At 41.9% G+C, this 12,012-nt stretch overlaps 1 gene segment (V, D, J or C); it reads left to right on the top strand.

The window, feature by feature from the left end:
• Positions 1-12,012, top strand: part of LOC122915504 — a 189,298-nt gene that overhangs the window by 139,824 nt on the left and 37,462 nt on the right.

The raw sequence follows: 12,012 nt of genomic DNA, 5'->3' as shown, positions 1-12,012 counted from the left end.
TCCCGTGGCTGCTGCACTGCTTCCTGACATGAGCCATTTCCTGAACCCAGACAGAGCCTATATCAAGTACCCCTGCCTGGGGATCCACACCTCCCCCTCACAAAGGGTCGATTCTCCCATCGCTCTGCTCCTGAATTTGCTCTAGATGATGGTTAATTTTATGTGTCAAGGGAAGTAGGCTAGGGCGCCTAGTGGAGTGGTCAATGCCAGTTTAGATGTTGCTGCCAAGGTATTTTTTAGAGTGATGAACATTTACATCAGTAGCCCTCATCCCTATGCTGCACAAAAGATTCACCACAGCCCTGTTTCAACTTCAAAAAGGAAAGAAAACTTTATTATTATTATAGAAAATCTAATAGAAACAGAAGAGGAAAGGAATATGCACATACAGGAAGGGAATAGTAGGCAGGAATGAGAATAAGGCCACTTCTCCTCATATGAGGTACTTACAACACCCCACCTCACCAGCTGGGAAAGCCCGGAGACAGACAGGATATAGTCCCGACCGAGAGGCCTGGGTGGAGCTTCCTCCCCTCAGGGGACACTTGCAGTGGAATCCCCACAGGACCATACTTATAAGGCAAATAACAGGGTTTGAAATGAAACATTTGTTCACCTATGTGCAGTTTGGAGCAAGTTGCATGTCCACATGATCATGTTTCTGTATTTTCAAGCAGCCTAAGCTATGTGCATCTGCCTCCCCTCCCAGATCCCATTCTGGGGTGCCAGGCCTGCCTGGAGGCCATATTCCTGATGAACATAGATGCAAAAATCCTCCACCAAATGTTAGCAAACCAAATTCAACAATATATTTAAAGGATCATACACCATGATCAAGTAGGATTTATTCCAGAGATGCAAGGATCCTTTAATATCAATAAATCAATCAGCATGAATGTCACATTAACAAACTTAAGGGTAAAAATCATAGGATTGTCTCAACAGATGCAGAAAAAGTATTTAATAAAATTCAGTATCTATTTATAAAAAAAATACCAAAGGTTATAAAGGATATGGAGGAAGAGGATATGGAGTGCATAATTCTGCCTCTGATCTTTCCTCCTTTATCCTTCCACTCTCTTCCTTCCAGACCTTTCTTAGCCAGTCACGCCATAGCGCATCCATGTCCTTACTTCAGGCCACTTCCCCAGCCACATTAAGTCAATGACCATTTGTGCTCTTTGAGCACCTACTAAAAAAAATCTTATTTCATTACAGAATGGTATGGGAGCTGTTCAGTTTAACTTACATCAACATATGATTCGAACCAAGGCTGATCCTGGAGTCCTTTCTCACTATTTGCTGGTTGGCAGGTCCTGTGTCTTTAATGAGTTGTGCTAAGAAACAAAGACAGGAGAGCTATTACAATGCAATAAGAAGTTTTTATTATATGCATAGTCCCCTGGGAACAGAGCACACTGCATGTCCCACGGCGACACAGGCAGTACCAAGGTGAGACGCACAGGCAGAGAGAAGTACTGCTGGCCTGTATTTTTTACTGTGTATTTCATGAGAAGAATGGAGAAGCAAAGTCAACAAGCTACTCACACATAGGATTGGAGAGTTCGAAAATTTCAGCAGGCTGCAGACTATAGGTGCGCCCCTTGTCCTCTGGTAGCCAGGAGGATTTGGTTAGAGGGAAATGTCACAGATTGCACCTCTCATTGAGAGGGAAAGAGTAGGATTTGAACTCAGGGTTGTCTGGTTTGCATATCAAATGTATGCCCTTGGGCATGTCTTTTACTCCTTCTGGGAATTAGTTAATTTTGGGACAGAAGGTTCCTTGTGGCTGGGGCATCAAGAATACAGAAATAAGAAAATGGATTAAGTATAAATCCTCATGAGGCTGAAAATAGGAGCTCATGCAGGGGTGTTTGGGCAAGAGTGGTAGTATTGTGGTGATCTGAAACTCTTGTCCCATAAATTAAGTGTGCCTGCTGAATCTGCCTGGGTCCAATACTAAAGAAAATACTATCTCCTTTCTGAAATTGTCTGCTGCTGGGCTCCACCAAATCTGGTGTGTCTGACATTTCTGGTTTAGGACAAACAGCTCTGTCACACAGTTAACTGACGTTCCGTGGACAGGTCTACCGGGGCCTGTGCTATGCTGGGAACTACTTGTTGAACAGTGAAGAGGTTGCTCTTGAGAAGGGCCAAGATGAAGATGAGTCTTCATCTGGGCTTGCCAGAGTGTCCACAACGTCCTTCTGACACAGATGCACGTACCACCAAATCATAGGAGAAGTCCTAGGGCCCACATGATAGGGCCACTCGCATCGAGACCTAAGTCTGATACAGAGTCCCACCAGACTCTGTGTCCACTCTACACTGGTGACTTCAAAATTAGCTGATAAACGGAATGGTGTAGCTTACCCAAGCGTGTAATGTGTTGTCTCAACACTCAACACTCGACACTCAACAAGATACTGTGCTTCAAGCTCAGTGGTTGGAGGTACAAGATGCAAGCACTTGTCCTTTACCTTGGAGAGGATGTGCCTCATTTCTCTGATATCTGAACCCCCTACATAGCCACCGGGGGGGGGGGCACATGAATTTTTGTAGGGTTTGCATCCCACTATTGGAGCAAATGTGTTTTTGCAAGTTAGCGAAGTCCTCACCATTTCTCGCTCATCGTGTGCAATTAACAGGATGTAATTGATAGTGTATGGCTTGGCGGGATGCTCTGGGAATGGTTATACCACACGCTGGAGCAGAGAGCAGTGGGTTAAGGTAGCTCTGGGCCACGACTGAGGATGTGACCCGTTCTTCACTGCCAGTGAAAGCAAAGTCCACCAGAGGACTGCATTACATCGTATGCCATGCCCCCTGCTGGTAGACCCTGTAGTTGGCCCAGCATGGGGTAAGCGCTTTCAAAACCTCCACATGCCCAGAAGAGGGAGACTTAACACACCCAGCAAAGAATGAGACCCAGTGGGGGATTCTTCTGACAAACTTAATTTTTGAGTATTTAAGCAATACGAATGCCCCATAGTTTGCATATCTTCTTCCTCTTAGTTCTGAAGTGTTTCTGCCTCTCAAAGTCTAATAACAGGGTCTCTGGGTGTGTGGCATGAACGCACTGGACCCACTGAAAGCAGCAAGATGGTGACTCCATCACAGTCCTTGGCCTTCTGCCCCTCTGGGTTCCAGGTGAGAATATTTGGACAAAGCAGGTCAAAGTGGGGTTATGATTTTCCATCCTGATTTTCTTTCTTCATTGGGAATCTTTCCACAGATGAATTTGGCTTATTTTAAAAAGAAGTAGTATTCTCTGTCCTACCTAACTAGATACTGGTGACTTCCATGTACATATCCTGAGACTCTTCTAATGTTTGCTGTATGGTTTCAGCCTCCCATGGAGAAAATGTGCTGATCCAGTCTCCTGCCATCCTGTCCATGGCTCCAAAAAAAGGAGTCATCATCACCTGCCGGACCAGTCAGAACATTAACAAGTGGACTCGGGGAGACAAGATGATGGGGAAGTAGGAGGGGTGCCATTTCAACCTGTACCCTAAAGTGAGCTTATTACCTACCAAAGAACTCCAGGCACCCATGAAATCAGCCTGAGATCAGAATTATACACATCTGGATCTCTACGGGGGCAGAAGATGCCAGTGGGCAGGTAAAGTGGAATGGGAACATTGGACTGATTGGAAGATAAGCAAAAGGGGGTTGGGATCCACCTGAGGTGACCGATTGGAAAGTAATACCCCTAATACGAGAGTGCCCTGCATCTGGGGACCAGCATTAACTTGGAGACTGGTTGAAAGCACTCAAAAAGAGCAAAGGATCACGGTGGGGAGGGTGGGTATGGGAATCGGGGTGGCTAGGGACAGGGTCTTAAGTCCCCAGACCCAGGACAGCCTCCCCTGGTACTGAGCCAGAGAGAGTGCAGCAGAGAAACCAGGTCTTGGTCCCTGAGCTGCAGCGTGCCCAAGATTGCGTGGGGTCCGGCTCCTGGGCCAGGGCTGGGATCCTTGCCAGACAGCAGAACGCTGAGCTGTGCTACAGAGCCTGAGATGCGTGTGCCCCTCACCCTCCCCTGAGAGAGGTGTGCGAAGGCCCAGCCTGGTACTCTCGGACCCACGCCCTGCTATCAGAGCCTGAGATGTGCGCACGACCCAAACCCTCCCCTGAGAGAGGTGCACGCAAGCCCAGCGCTTTTAGACCCAGAAAGATCAGGCACTCCCAGCCCAGGCCAGCAGGAAAACCTCAGTGCACAATCGCTGCTTGGAACCTCTCTGGTGGTCATGGTTTTGGGTACAAGCAGAAGATCCTGCGTCCCCTGGGACCACAACTTGGAACCTGCTCTGCCAGCGGCAAAGGGGGAATTTATATGGGCTCTGCAGCACCCACAGGGGACCAGACTGAGACTTCTCTCTGAGAGGGAGGTCAGGGTGCAGTTTTCTTTCCTCTAAACCTACAAAAACCATCAAAAGTGGTCAGGGCGAGAGAAAAAAAAGTGAACCAACATAAAAACCTCCAAAGAACAAAACCTGAAAAAAAAAAAAAATGGTTTCCTCAGAGCCCATCCCCTTGAGGGGGGAAGAGGACTTAACTCAGGGAACATCATTGACTGAAAACCCACGTGGCAGGCCCCTCCCCCAGTAAACCAACCAGGAAAGAAAAAAAAAAAAAAAAAAGACTATAAGAGAACAACCACCAATACTTCATAGGACAACTTTTATTTTTAACTCGTTCCCACTATTCTAGTTCATTATTTTTTATATATAGATAATTTATTAACCTATTTACCATCACAGTGTGATGTCCAGTACATCAAATTCCATAATAACCTTCTAACCTGAACTTTTTGATACATACACCTGTGTTTTTCTTTTGCATTTCTGTTTTTTTAATTTTTTTTAAATTTTACTTTAGTTTAGTCTAGTTTATTCCTTTTTAATTTTTATTTTCTAATATTCATATAGAGTTAAACTTCAAGGTAATCCCCTTTCCCCAAACAATGCTACCCCTATAGGTAAACCAATTTTTAATCCCCCTTTAAGAAAGTTGAATCCTTTAACAAAGATATCAAGATACATCCAGCAACAATCAAAACAACCTTCCTCACCCACACTGAGAATTTATCACCACTCTCCCATCTTTCTCGTCCGCCAGTGTTTCTGTGTTTTTGTGTTTGTCCTGATAGTATATAAATCTTATACTTGGGGTTCTTTTTGACGAGGTTCTTCCTTTGTTTGCATATATATATATATATATATATATATATATATATAGAATATATATATATTCTCTTGTCATATACTTTTATCAGTCTTTTTGTTTGTCTGTTTTTGTTTGTATCCTTCATAAATCTTACCTTGGGGCCTATTTGGGCTGAACCTTCTCTTTTATCTTCCCTGTTTTTTCCTCTCTCTCTCTCTCTCTTTTTTTCTTTTTCTTTTCTTTTTTCTCTCGTGTGGGTGGGGAATCCTGATTTCTCAGAAGCATTCCAGGGTGCACTGTGACTGCGCCACAGTCGATACATCCAGCTACATCTGTTCAGTCATCTCTGATCAAATGACTAGGAGGAGGAATGCCCAACAGAAGAAAAATACAGAGGATGGGCCTTCTGCAACAGAACTAATGGCTATCAACACAGACAATATGTCAGAAAGAGAATTCAGGCTAATAATTATCCAGGCAATAGCTAGGTTGGAGAAACCCATGGATGACCAAATGGAATTGATTAGGGCAGAACTGAAAGCCACCAGGGATGGTGTTCACAATGCTCTCAATGAGTTCCAATCTAATCTAAATTCTCTAAAAGCTAGGTGAACTGAGACAGAAGATAGAATTAGTGATCTGGAAGACAAACAGATAGAGAGAAAGGATCAGGAGTAAGCCTGGAACAAACAGCTTAGAAGCCATGAAAACAGAATCAGAGAAATAAATGATGACATAACATGCCAATGTCAGAATTATTGGAATCCCTGAAGGGGAGGAGAAAGAAAAAAAGTCTAGAAGATATAGTGGAACAAGTTCTTCATGAAAATGTTCCCAATCTCACAAATCGAACCAGCGTTCATGTACTAGAGGCTGAACAGTCTCCACCCAATATTATAGATTCCAAAAAAAATCAAGGCACCTTATGGTCAAATTGAGGAATCATAATTTTTAAATACAATCTCTTGAAAACTGCTAGGACAAAGAGGCTCCTTACTTACAGAGGAAAGCCCATCAGAATAACCTCAGACCTATTCACAGAGACCTGGCAAGCCAGAAAGGGCTGGCAAGATATATCCAGGGCATTAAATGAGAAGGACATGCAGCCAAGAATACTTTATCCAGCAAGACTGACATTCAAAATGGATGGAGAGATAAAGAGTTTCCAAGACCAGCAAGGCTTGAAAGACTATGCAACCACCAAACCGACACTGCAGGAAATATTAAGGGGGGTTCTAAAAAAGAGGAAAAATCCTAGGATTATTATTGAACAGAAATATAGAGACAATCTACAGAAAGGAAGACTTCAAAGGTAACACGATGTCAATAAAAACGTATCAATCAATAATCATTTTCAATGTGAATGGCCTAAATGCACCCATAAGATGACACAGGGTTGCAGATTGGATAAGACGACAGGACCCATCCATATGTTGTCTACAAGAGACCCATTTTGAACCTAAAGATACACCCAGACTGAAAGTGAAGGAATGGAGAAGCATCTTTCATGCCAATGGGCCTCAAAAGAAGGCCGGGGTAGCGATTCTCATATCAGATAAATTAGATTTTAAACTAAAGACTATAGTCAAAGATACAGAAGGACACTACATCATTCTTTTTTTTTTTAAAGATTTTATTTATTTATTTGACAGAGAGAGATCACAAGTAGGCAGAGAGGCAGGCAGAGAGAGAGAGGAGGAAGCAGGCTCCCCGCTGAGCAGAGAGCCCGATGTGGGACTCGACCCCAGGACCCTGAGATCATGACCCGAGCCGAAGGCAGCGGCTTAACCCACTGAGCCACCCAGACACTACATCATTCTTAAAGGGACTATCCACCAAGATGATCTAACAATTGTAAATATCTATGCTCCCAATATGGGAGCAGCCAATTACATAAAGCTATTAATCAAGATAAAGAGTCATTTTGATATGAATACATTAATAGTAGGAGATCTTAGCATGCCTCTCTCAGAAATAGATCATCGAAGCAGAAAATCAATAAAGAAAAAGAGCATTGAATAATACATTGGACCAGATGGACCTCATAGATATATACAGAACATTCCACCCTAAAACAACAGAATACTCATTCTTCTCAAGTGCAGGTGGAACCTTCTCAAGAATAGACCACATACTGGGTCACAAATCAGGACTCAATCGATACCAAAAGACTGAAATGATTCCCTGCATATTCTCAGATCACAATGCTTTGAAACTGGAGCTCAATCACAAGGAAAAGTTCAGACAGAATTCAGACACCTGGAAGCTAAAGACCACCTTGCTTAAGAATGCTTGAGCCGCTGCCTTTGGCTCAGGTCATGATCTCAGGGTCCTGGGATCGAGTCCTGCATTGGGCTCTCTGCTCGGCAGGGAGCCTGCTTCCCTCTCTCTCTCTGCCTGCCTCTCCATCTACTTATGATTTCTCTCTGTCAAGTAAATAAAATCTTAAAAAAAAAAAAAAGAATGCTTGGATCAACCAGGAGATCAAAGAAGAACTTAAACAATTCATGGAAAACAATGAGAATGAAGACACTTCGGTCCAAAACCTATGGAATACAGCAAAGGCAGTCCTAAGGGGGAAATACATAGCCATCCAAGCCTTCCTCAAAAAAATTGAAAAATCCAGAATACACCAGCTGTCTCTACACATTAAAGAACTGGAGAATAAACAACAAATTAAGCCAACTCCACAAGCAAGAAGTGAAATAATCAATATTAGAGCAGAGATCAATGAGATAGAAACCAGAGATACAGTAGAATATATCAATGAAACTAGAAGCAGTTTTTTTTTGAAAAATCAATAAGATCTATAAACCATTGGACACACTAATCCAAAAGAGACGAGAGAAAGCTCAAATCAATAAAATTATGAATGAAAGGGAGAGATCACAACTAACACCAAGGAAATAGAAACAATCATCAGAAGTTATTCTCAACAGTTATATGCCAATAAGTTAAGCAACCTAGATAAAATGGATGCATTCCTGGAAAACTATAAACTCCCAAAATTCAACCAGGAAGAAATTGACAACCTGAATAGACCGATATCTAGTAACGAGATTGAAGCAGTGATCAAAAACCTCCCAAAAAACAAGAGCCCAAGACCTGACAGATTCCCCGGAGAATTCTAACAAACTTTCAAAGAAGAAATAACACCTATTCTCTTGAAGCTGTTTCAAAAAATTGAAGCAGAAAGAAAACTTCCTGACTCTTTTTATGAAGCCAGCATTACACTGATCCCCAAACCAGGCAAAGACCACCCCAAAAAGGAGAATGTCAGACCAATATCACTGATGAATATGGATGCTAAGATTCTCAACAAGATCGTAGCAAATAGGATCCAACAGCACATTAAAAAGATTATCCACCACGACCAGGTGGGATTCATACCTGGGTTACAAGGATGGTTCAACATTCGCAAATCAATCAATGTGATAGAACAAATCAATAAAAGAAGAGAGAAGAACCACATGGTCCTCTTAATTAATGCAGAAAAAGCATTTGACAAAATCCAACATCCGTTCCTGATTAAAACGCTTCAAAGTATAGGGATAGAGGGAACATTCCTGAACTTCATAAAATCTATCTATGAAAGACCCACAACAAATATCACCCTCAATGGGAAAAAGCTCGCAGCCTTCCCGTTGAGATCAGGAACATGACAAGGATGCCCACTCTCACCACTCTTGTTCAACATAGTATTAGAAGCCCTAGCAATAGCAATCAGACAACAAAGAAAAATAAAAGCTATTCAAATTGGCAATGAAGAAGTCAAACTCTCTCTCTTCACAGATGACATGATACTTTATATGGAAAACCCAAAAGACTCCACCCCCAAACTACTAGAACTCTTATAGCAATTCAGCAACGTGGCAGGATACAAAGTCAATGTACAGAAATCAGTGGCTTTCTTATACACTAACAATGAAAACACAGAAAGGGAAATTAGAGAATTGATTCCATTTACTATAGCACCAAGAACCATAAGATATCTGGGAATAAAACTAACCAAAGAGGTAAAGGATCTGTACTTGAGGAACTACAGAGCACTTATGAAAGAAACTGAAGAAGACACAAAATGATGGAAGACCATTCCATGCTCTTGGATCAGAAGAATAAACATTGTTAAAATGTCTATACTGCCTAGAGAAATCTACACTTTTAATGCCATTCCAATCAAAATTCCACCAGTATTTTTCAAAGAGCTGGAGAAAATAATTCTAAAGTTTGTATGGAATCAGAAGAGACCCCAAATTGCTAAGGAAATATTGAAAAAGAAAAGCAATACTGGGGTCATCACGTTACCTGATTTCAAGCTTTACTGCAAAGCTTTACTACAAGCTTTACTTGTAGTAAAGTAAAGTAAAGCTTTACTTTACTACAAGCTTTACTACACCAAAACAGCATGGTACTGGCCTAAAAACAGACACATAGACCAGTGGAACAGAGTAGAGAGTCTAGGTATGGACCCTCAACACTAGAGTCAAATAATCTTTGACAGGAAAAAATATACAGTGGAAATATACAGTGGAAAAAAGGCAGTCTCTTCAATAAATGGTGCTGGGAAAATTGGACAGCTATATGTAGAAGAATGAAACTCGACCATTCTCTTACACTGTACACAAAGATACACTCAAAATTGATTAAAAAAAAAAAAACCTCAATGTGAGACAGGAATCCATTAGAATCCTAGAGAACATAGGCAGTAACCTCTTCGATATTAGCCACAACAACTTCTTTCAAGATATGTCTCCAAAGGCAAAGGAAACAAAAATGAAAATGAACTTTTGCGACTTCATCAAGATCAAAAGCTTCTGCACAGCAAAGGAAACAGTCAACAAAACAAAGAGGCAGCCCACGGAATGGGAGAAGATATTTGCAAAAGGTTGATATCCAGGATCTATAAAGAACTTCTCAAAATCAACACACACAAAACAGATAATCATGTCCAAAAATGGGCAGAAGACATGAACAGACACTTCTCCAATGAAGACATACAAATAGCTATCAGACACATGAAAAAATGTTCATCATCACTAGCCATCAGGGAGATTCAAATTAAAACCATTAAAATTAAAATTAAAACCAAATTAAACCATTGAGATACCACCTTACACCAGTTAGAATGGACAAAATTAGCAAGACAGTAAACAACGTGTGTTGGAGAGGATGTGGAGAAAGGGGAACCCTCTTACACTGTTGGTGGGAATGCAAGTTGGTGCAACCACTTTGGAGAACAGTGTGGTGATTCCTTAAGAAATTAAAAATAGAGCTTCCCTATCACCCTGCAATTGCACTACTGGGTATTTACCCCAAAGATACAGATGTAGTGAAAAAAGGGCCATCTGTACCCCAATATTTATAGAAGCAATGGCCATGGTTGCCAAACAGTGGAAAGAACCAAGATGCACTTCAATGGACGAATGGATAAGGAAGATGTGGTCCATATACATTATGGAGTATTATGCCTCCATCAGAAAGGATGAATACCCAACTTTTGTAGCAACATGGACGGGACTGGAAGAGATTATGCTGAGTGAAATCAGTCAAGCAGAGAGAGTCAATTATCATATGGTTTCACTTATTTGTGGAGCATAGCAAATAATATGGAGGACAGGGAGATGGAGAGGAGAAGGGAGTTGGGGGAAATTGGAAGGGGAGATGAACCATGAGAGACTGTGGACTCTGAAAAACAATCTGAGGGTTTTGAAGGGGCGGGGGGTGGGAGGTTGGGGGAGCCAGGTAGTGGGTATTATGGAGGGCACGTGTTGCATGGAGCACTGGGTGTGGTGCATAAACAGTGAATTCTGTTATGCTGAAAAGAAATAAATAAAAACAATTATCGAATATTATTTGAGGTCTTGTATTTGCCAAAAGACAGCGTTATTTTCAAATACATAAGGAAATCGATTTTGCTAAAAATACAAATTTTGATGCCATAATAAATGAAATTACAGAAAATCAATCCAGAAAAATCTTATACTCAGTCAAGATATCAAATTAATAAAGTCTTACCATTTATTATAAAAATTTACTGTATTATTTAAAATTATAATACACAAATATTATTTTTGCAAGCTCATGTTTTTGGAAGTTTATCATGAGCTTATTGTAATATTTGCAAGTGTACTGCCAGTATTACTTTGCCAGTTCTAACACGCAAGTGTTATTTCTGCAAATACTTATTTGTCTCTATTTGCTCTAGACCTGTAGGTCTGAGAACTTGAGCCCTGCTAGCCAACAGAGCCAGGTGGTCAAGGGCTGCCGGGGCACCAGACAAGTGCACAAGCTCTTTCCAGGGAGACACCAGGGACCTAGAGCTGGGCAGAGAGAGAATGCAGATTGCAAACACAGGCTTCCTCAATTTCCAGGGAGGAATGCAGTCAGTCCATAGATGTGCTCTGAATTGGAAGCCTAACTGTTAGGCAGGAGTCTTTAAGATCTGAAAATAGGCTTCTTTGAGGGTAAGACTGGGAGATGGGCCATTCTGACTGCTCCCTGTTACTTTGTTTACTAGTGTCTTGGGGGCGTCTTTGTGCATGTCCTGCTGGCTTCCAGATCGAGGTGTTTGGGGGCCGGTTCCTCAGGTGGAAGTTTTGCCAAGTTGGGGCACTAGAAGTTGAGTCCAAACCCTTTGCTCTTCAGGGAGAAACTGGGGTTTACAAGTTTCCTTCCAATGGTATACTGTTTTGTTGGAGGTGGACTTTATGGCAAGAATGTGTCCCAGCATTGTACACGTGTTTCAATGTGGGTATGACCACTTTAACCCAATGTGTAGGAGTCCCTCAGCTAGTTTCTGGATGTCTCACAGTAGGAATTGTCCCATGTGCAGCTGTAGGCTCC

Source organism: Neovison vison, chromosome 8 (genome assembly GCF_020171115.1).
Source record: "Neovison vison isolate M4711 chromosome 8, ASM_NN_V1, whole genome shotgun sequence".
Classification (NCBI taxonomy): domain Eukaryota; kingdom Metazoa; phylum Chordata; class Mammalia; order Carnivora; family Mustelidae; genus Neogale; species Neogale vison.
Note: the sequence above shows the minus strand (reverse complement) of the source record. Positions and strands in the feature narration are given on the sequence as shown.